We start from the raw sequence: 8,815 nt of genomic DNA, 5'->3' as shown, positions 1-8,815 counted from the left end.
GAAAAATCTGTATTCTGTTGTTTTTGGATGGAATGTCCTATAAATATCAATTAAGTCCATCTTGTTTAATGTATCATTTAAAGCTTGTGTTTCCTTATTTATTTTCATTTTGGATGATGTGTCCATTGGTGAAAGTGGGGTGTTAAAGTCCCCTACTATGAATGTGTTACTGTCGATTTCCCCTTTTATGGCTGTTGGTATTTGCTCCTATGTTGGGTGCATAAATATTTACAATTGTTATATCTTCTTCTTGGATTGATCCCTTGATCATTATTTAGTGTCCTTCTTTGTCTCTTCTAATATTCTTTATTTTAAAGTCTATTTTGTCTGATATGACAATTGCTACTCCAGCTTTCTTTTGGTTTCCATTTGCATGAAATATCTTTTTCCATCCCCTTACTTTCAGTCTGTATGTGTCTCTAGGTCTGAAGTGGGTTTCTAGTAGACAGCAAATATATGGGTCTTGTTTTTGTATCCATTCAGCTAATCTGTGTCTTTTGGTGGGAGCATTTAGTCCATTTACATTTAAGGTAATTATCAATATGTATGTTCCTATTTCTATTTTCTTAATTGTTTTGGGTTCGTTATTGTAGGTCTTTTCCTTCTCTTGTGTTTCTTGCCTAGAGAAGTTCCTTTAGCAGTTGTTGTAAAGATGGTTTGGTGGTGCTGAACTCTGTCAGCTTTTGCTTGTCTGTAAAGGTTTTAATTTCTCCATCAAATCTGAATAAGATCCTTGCTGTGTAGAGTAATCTTGGTTGTAGGTTTTTCTCCTTCATCACTTTAAATATGTCCTGCCACTCCCTTCTGGCTTGCAGAGTTTCTGCTGAAAGATCAGCTCTTATCCTTATGGGGATTCCCTTGTGTGTTATTTGTTGTTTTTCCCTTGCTGCTTTTAATATGTTTTCTTTGTATTTAGTTTTTGACAGTTTGATTAATATGTGTCTTGGTGTATTTCTCCTTGGATTTATCCTGTATGGGACTCTCTGTGCTTCCTGGACTTGATTAACTATTTCCTTTCCCATATTAGGGAAGTTTTCAACTATAATCTCTTCAAATATTTTCTCAGTCCCTTTCTTTTTCTCTTCTTCTTCTGGCACCCCTATAATTCGAATGTTGGTGCGTTTAATTTTGTCCCAGAGATCTCTGAGACTGTCCTCAATGCTTTTCATTCTTTTTTCTTTATTCTCCTCTGCAGTAGTTATTTCCACTATTTTATCTTCCAGGTCACTTATCCATTCTTCTGCCTCAGTTATTCTGCTATTGATCCCATCTAGAGTATTTTTAATTTCATTTATTGTGTTGTTCATTGTTGTTTGTTTCATCTTTAGTTCTTCTAGGTCCTTGCTAAATGTTTCTTGCATTTTGTCTATTCATTTTCCAAGATTTTGGATCATCTTTACTATCATTATTCTGAATTCTTTTTCAAGTAGACTGCCTATTTCCTCTCCATTTGTTAGGTCTGGTGGGTTTTTATCTTACTCCTTCATCTGGTGTGTGTTTTTCTGTCTTCTCATTTTGCTTATCTTACTGTGTTTGGGGTCTCCTTTTTGCAGGCTGCAGGTTCGTAGTTCCCATTGTTTTTGGTGTCTGTCGCCAGTGGCTAAGGTTGGTTCAGTGGGTTGTGTAGGCTTCCTGGTGGAGGGGACTAGTGCCTGTGTTCTGGTAGATGAGGCTGGATCTTGTCTTTCTGGTGGGCAGGTCCACATTTGGTGATGTGTTTTGGGGTGTCTGTGGACTTATTATGATTTTAGGCAGCCTCTGTGCTAATGCGTGGGGTTGTGTTCCCGTCTTGCTAGTTGTTTGGCATAGGATATCCAGCACTGTAGCTTGCTGGTTGTTGAGTGAAGCTGGGTGCTGGTGTTGAGATGGAGATCTCTGGGAGATTTTCGCCATTTGATATTGTGTGGAGCTGGGAGGTCTCTTGTGGACCAGTGTCCTGAAGTTGGCTCTCTGACCTCAGAGGCACAGCACTGACTCCTGGACGGATAGAACCCTAGGACAAATGGTGGAAGAAAGCTATACAGACAAAATCTCACACAGAAGCATATACATACACACTCACAAAAAGAGGAAAAGGGGAAAAAATCATAAATCTTGCTCTCAGAGTCCACTTCCTCAATTTGGGATGACTCAGTTGTCTATTCAGGTATTCCACAGACGCAGGGTACATCAAGTAGATTGTGGAGCTTTAATCCGCTGCTTCTGAGGCTGCTGGGAGAGGTTTCCCTTTCTCTTCTTTGTTCTCACAGCTCCCGGGGCTCCGCTTTGGATTTGGCCCCGCCTTTGCGTGTAGGTCACCGGAGGCCGTCTGTTCTTTGCTCAGACAGGACGGGGTTAAAGGAGCCACTGATTCGGAGGCTCTGGCTCACTCAGGCCTGGGGGAGGGAGGGGCACGGAGTGCGGGGCGGGCCTGCGGCGCCAGAGGCCGCCGTGACGTTGCAGCAGCCTGAGGCGCGACGTGCGTTCTCCCGGGGAAGTTGTCCCTGGATCCCAGGACCCTGGCAGTGGCGGGCTGCACAGGCTCCGCGGAAGAGGGGTGTGGAGAGTGACCTGTGCTCGCACACAGGCTTCTTGGTGGCGGCGGCAGCAGCCTTAGCGTCTCCTGCCAGTCTCTGGGGTCCGCGCTTTTAGCCGCGGCTCGCGCCCGTCTCTGGAGCTCCTTTAAGCAGCGCTCTTAATCCCCTCTCCTCGCGCACCAGGAAACAAAGAGGGAAGAAAAAGTCTCTTGCCTCTTCGGCAGGTCCAGACTTTTCCCTGGACTCCCTCCCGGCCAGCTGTGGCTCACTAGCCCCTTTCAGGCTGTGTTCACGCCGCCAACCCCAGTCCTCTACCGGCGCTCCGACCGAAGCCTGAGCCTCAGCTCGCAGCCCTGCCCGCCCCGGCAAGTGAGCAGACAAGCCTCTCGGGCTGGTGAGTGCCGGTCGGCCCTGATCCTTTGTGCGGGAATCTCCCCGCTTTACCCTCCGCACCCTTCTTGTTGTGCTCTCCTCCACGGCTTCGAAGCTCCCCCCTCTGCCGCCCGCAGTCTCCACCCGCGAAGGGGCTTTCCAGTGTGTGGAAACCGTTCCTCCTTCACAGCTCCCTCCCACTGGTGCCGGTCCCATCCCTATCCTTTTGTCTCTGTTTATTCTTTATTCTTTTGCCCTACCCAGGTACGTGGGGGGTTTCTTTTCTTTTGGTAGGTCTGAGGTCTGCCAGCGTTCAGTATGTGTTCTGTAGGAGTTGTTCCACGTGTAGATGTATTTCTGGAGTATCTGTGGGGAGGAAGGTGATTTCCGCGTTTTACTCTTCCGCCATCTTCCCGGAAGTCCCATGGTTTTGTTTTTGTTTTTAATCAGAGAAATTCTGAAATCCCTACTAAGAAGTAGCTATTTGACCACTGCTGATTTGGTGGGATTTAAATTTATAAATGTACTTGCTGAAGCCCAGAAACATCTAGGCCCAATCGGACACTTAAAGGATATGTATTACCTTTGAGGCACACCTTGGCAAAGTTAGATAATGCCTAAGAAATAATTATTAAACTTTGTATGTGTCAGCCAGATTTGCCATCAATTAAGGCTGAAATTGGGGTATAATCTTATTTAAAAATCAAAGCCACACAATTACATCATCTCATCAGAAAGGCAGCAGAATTATAACATGCCACTGCCGTTTACATGAAGGACCTAAGCCCTGAACAATATTTTCAGCAAAACTCTGCTCTAACATAAGCCAGTGAGATAATAAATGGGAGTTGGAAATGATTTGGAGTAAAATCCAAGATGTAGCCCTGAAGGAATGAGGCAAAGATATTCTGATACTGCTGCCTCTCCCAAGGGCTCTGCAAAACCCCTGAGGCCTTAACCTGTAATTTTCCAATAAATTCTCACGTCTCCAAACTTTACCTTACCTTAAGCTGACAAATAAAGCCCTGCAAACTGCTGTCTGAGAACAGTTAGTGCTCCCCAGATTTTCCATGAGTTCTTGTCTTAGCTTGAGTTCCCCCCAAAGCAGAATCTGACAGCAGGACTTGGTCCAGGTAGTTTACTGAAGAGGGATCCCCTGAAACAGGAATGGGGGGAGCAGGGAGAGTGATGTCAAGAAGGAAAATGTGTTATCAAGATGAGAACAGTACAGAAGGCCTCCTACAACCATTCACCTAAAGGTGAGGGAATTTATCCACTAGCTTCCATCCCCCAGTGGTTGGAAGTTGCCAAGAGAGACATTAACACCCCTGTACTTTGGGATACTATTACCTGTAGGCTGAGCAGGGTCCTAGGGTATTGAAGAAGGCCCTGGGGCAGAACACGGAAGGCTGAGACCTCACACTGGAGGAGAAATGCTGTCAGAACAACACCTGGGCTCACATAGGATGACTGTCCATTGTAGCCGTGGCTGATATCAGAGATGGCCAAGGGGATGTGATGTGGGCCACCAAATGTGTTTGTTTCCACACTCTTACAGTGCCCAGCCTCTCTTGTAGCTAGGTTGTGATCATGTGATCCTTGAGTCTGTATGGAAGATATCTGACAAACCCAGAACCATATTCTTTTTTTTTTTTTTTTTTTGGCTACACTGCATAGCTTGTGGGATCTTAGTTCCCTGACCAGGAATTGAACCCAGGCCCCTTGCAGTGGAAGTATGGAGTCCTAACCACTGGACCAAGAGGGAATTCCCAGAACCATACTCTTTCTACTCATGTCCACTTCACCAGGGAGGCAACAACCTCCAGGCAAGTGCGGGGTGGACATAGAAGGGAATTGTTTCCCAGACTCAGGCAACAGCTTCAGTAGGGCGATTGTGAGGATTAGGTGGTATTTTTCTGTCCTTTTCCCTCTGAGGAGCTATATCTAACAGATAGATATGTCCATAGAACCACTCACCTCCTTGTAAATGTACACATAAGCATAGTATTTGTTTTAACGTTCTGGGTTTGAATCTCATTGCTTTGGTTAAAATCACAGGTCCATCCCTGTGGCCAAGGTGTGGAAAACTCTGATGGCCAGTCCTGGATCATGTGACATATATATGAGGTGAGCATTGTCTACATCCCGTAAAGGTAAAGGACAGTGGTAAATCAGGGTTAATTACTTTAAGAAAAGGACAAAAAAATGCTGGATAGCAAAAACAAAAGCTATCTATAACACACTCTTCTTTTTTTTTTTAACTCTTTATTGAGGTATAAGTTAAAGACAGTGAAATGTACTAATCTGAAGTGTATAGCTGGATAACTTTTTACATATACTCTTGGGTAATCACCACCCAAATCAATATTTAGATATTTTCAGATTTTCCCTTGTGTCCCTTCCCAGTCATAACTCTGCAAAGATAACTCTGCAAAAAGGGTGTAGACACCATAGATTATCTTGCCTGTGCTTGAACTTCACATAAGTGGAATCATACAGTATATGTTCTTTTGTGTTTGTCTTCTTTCAACTCAATATTATGTCTATGAGATTCATCCATGTCATTATGTATAGCAGTAGTTTATTTTTTTCATTGCTGTGTAATATTCTATTGTATAAAATACTATCCAATCTACTATTTTTTTAAATAAATTTATTTATTTGTTTTTGGCTGTGTTGGGTCTTCGTTGCAGTGCACGGGCTTCTCATTGTGGTGGCTTCTCTCGTTGTGGAGCACGGGCTCTAGGCGCGTGGGCTTCAGTAGTTGTGGCATGTGGGCTCAGTAGTTGTGGCTCACGGGCTCTAGAGCACAGGCTCAGTAGTTGTGGTGCACGAGCTTAGTTGCTCCGCAGCATGTAGGATCTTCCCGGACCAAGGATTGAAACCCGTGTCCCCTGCATTGGCAGATGGATTCTCAACCACTGCGCCACCAGGGAAGCCCCTATCCAATCTACTATTGATGGACGTTTGAATTGTTTCCAGTTTTTGGCTATCATGGATAAAGCTGGCATGAACATGCTTGTACATGTCTTTTGGTGGACATAAGCACTTGTTTCTCTTGGGTGTTTACCCAAGAATGGAGTTACTGGGTCAAAGTATGTATAAATATTTAGCTTTAATAGGTATTGCCAAACAGTTTTCACTCCTACCAGCAGTGTATGAGAGTTTCAGTTGCTACACAGTCTTGCCAGCTCCGGGTTTTGCCAGTCCTTCTAATTACCTACTCTTCTTGATTTGTCAAATACCCTTCTATTATACAAAGAGATACAGATATTCACTAGTGGACTAAAACTCCCAGGCATGGGAAAGGTTCCATAGATCAACAGTTAGAGGTTGGGCTTCCCTGGTGGTGCAGTGGTTAAGAATCAGCCTGCCAATGCAGTAGACATGGGTTCGATCCCTGGTCCGGGAAGATCCCACATGCCGCAGAGCAACTAAGCCTGTGCGCCACAACTACTGAGCCTGTGCCCTAGAGCCTTCGAACCACAGCTACTGAAGCCTGCGCGCCTAGAGCCCGTGCTCCGCAACAAGAGAAGCCACCACAATGAGAACCCGTGCACAGCAACGAAGACCCAAAGCAGCCATAAATTAATTAATTAATTAATTTAAAAAAAAAAAAAAACAGAGGTTGAACTTAAGTGCTTGGTCCTGACCCTAAGGGCAATAGGAACTCAGAAATGGGAGAGGTCAGCATGGACATGGCGTTAGGTGATAGATACAGCCTGAAATCATGCAGGGGGACATGTAAGGTAAAAAGGAAAGAGGGACAAGGACAGTGCCATGGAGAACACTAGGCTTTAAGGGGTATGTGAACAAAAGTCGCCCCAGGGAAGAAGACAGAGGAGCAGTTAAAAAGATAGAATAAAGCCAGACGAAATTTATACTGTGTGAGGGCATTTCTCCTCGTTCATAATGTATCCAGACCTCATAGAAGTGTCCGGCTCATAGCTGTTGCCTGAATGAATAAACAATTGAGTGGAGTGGTGTCATAAAGATAAGGAGGCATTTCTAGAAGAGTACACACTCCAGTGCTGCAAAGAGGTCAGTGATGCAAGATGAGAACTAAGTGTTCCCAGGCTGATAGGCACTTGAACAGGAAGCCCTAGGATAGCCTCAGCCACTTCATCCTGAAGGGGCTCTGCCTGAGTTGCTCTCCTCCCCACGTAGATGAGGGTGTGCTCTCCCCAGTGTGACAATAGGATGCTCCTTCAATGGTGACTCTCACCCTCAAGGCCTCCCCAACTTCCACCCTCATATCCTAGAGCTGGGTCTCTGGGTTCCCAAGTTCCTCCTTTGGTACATTGCTGAATTAGTTATCTATTGCTATGTATCAAAATACTCTAAAATGTAATGGTTTAGAACAACACACATTAATTATCTCACAGTTTCTGGGGTTAGGAATCTGGACATGGCTTAACGGGGATCTCTGCCTGAGTCTCTCAAAAGGCTGAAATCAAGTTTCACCTGAGGCCGGATCCATTTCCAGCTCACTCAGTGGTTGTTGGCAGTCCCTCACAGGCTGCTGGACTGATGGTCTCAATTCTTTACAGGCTGTTTGGCCCCAGGCTTCCCCCAGTTCTTTGCCGTGAGGGCCTCCCCACCAAGGCAGCTTTAGCATCATCACAGCCAGCAAGAGAAAGAGCCTGCTAGCAAGACCAGAATCACAACCTTTTGTAACCTAATCACGAAAATGATATCCTACCATCATTGTCATATTCTGTGAGTTATACACAAGTCACCAGGTCCAGCCCACTCTCAATGGGAAATGGATTACACAAGGGTGTGAAAACCCAGAGGTGGGGATCTTTGGGTTTCATTTTAGAAATCCGCCTATTACAACTGCCTAGAACCTCCATTCCTTCCCAAAAGTTAGGATCTGTTTTACTGAGAATAATTCTTCTCTGACAGTCATCTACGCCATCTTGGTTGAACCAAGGCAGAAAAATCTCATGACCTCAAATTTTCCTGTACCTACTAATAGCTAATGCTTATGTAGGGCTAACTACATGTTGGGCTTTACATGAGCTTTACAAATATCAACTCATTTATTCCTCACAACAGCTCTCTGAAGTAGATACTCTTGTTAACTCATTTTGCAGACAAAGCAACTGAGTCACAGAGAATGAAGTATCTTGCCAAAGGTCACACGGCTATTAAGTGGTAGCAATGGGATTTGAGATCCAAGAGTTTGGTCCCAGAATTCCTGCTGTTACGCTGGAATACAATATTGTCTAGTCTAAGCATGGTATGACATAAAACCAAAACATTAAAAACATAAAACATTAAAAGCGGTGAGCAGCCAAAACCGAAATTGCAACATTTAATTAGTATTAAAAGAGATTCAATCCATACCATACAACAACATATTTTCTATCTCGGAGCCTTTCATTTATCAAGACTCCCCCTGCAAATGTTCCCTGAAGCCCAGCCCAAAGTCTTTTTCTTTTTTTTTTTTTCCTACTTCTCTCTTAGGTCCGTATTATATGGGTTGACTTGATCTTCTGGCTTCATTCTTTAGTATCTAGTCGATATAGTCCTTGACGTGAATTTTACAGAGAGAAGGGTAACCCTGAACTGGAGCAAGCCATCAGAATTTTATCCCTTTTCCTAACTGTCCAGTCTGGTTTCTCTCTCCCTATTTCTGTATCACAAGAAAAACAGGATCAGTAGACGGAATTCTTCTTAGAGAGTAGAGGAAGGGAAGAAGCTAAGCAGTAAAAAAAAAAACTCTCTTTAGTTGGTGGAGGGTGTGGAGGGGAGAAAGGACAGTAGGTTAAGAACACGTAAGCTAATAATCTGGTCGTTGTCACATTCCAAGAGATACATGACTGTTGTGCTGTGTTTTTATTATCACAGATGAGGGTGCCAAGCCTCATCCTGTGATGTGGGGCTGTCCAAGCAGAACTGAGAACCTGGGGAGGGGCGGG

This window comes from Aethalodelphis obliquidens, unplaced genomic scaffold (assembly GCF_003676395.1).
Source record: "Aethalodelphis obliquidens isolate GAN/ISIS:26980383/991018 unplaced genomic scaffold, ASM367639v1 scaffold6, whole genome shotgun sequence".
NCBI classification, from domain to species: domain Eukaryota; kingdom Metazoa; phylum Chordata; class Mammalia; order Artiodactyla; family Delphinidae; genus Aethalodelphis; species Aethalodelphis obliquidens.
The sequence above is the reverse complement of the archived record's forward strand: the minus strand, read 5'-3'. Positions refer to the sequence as shown.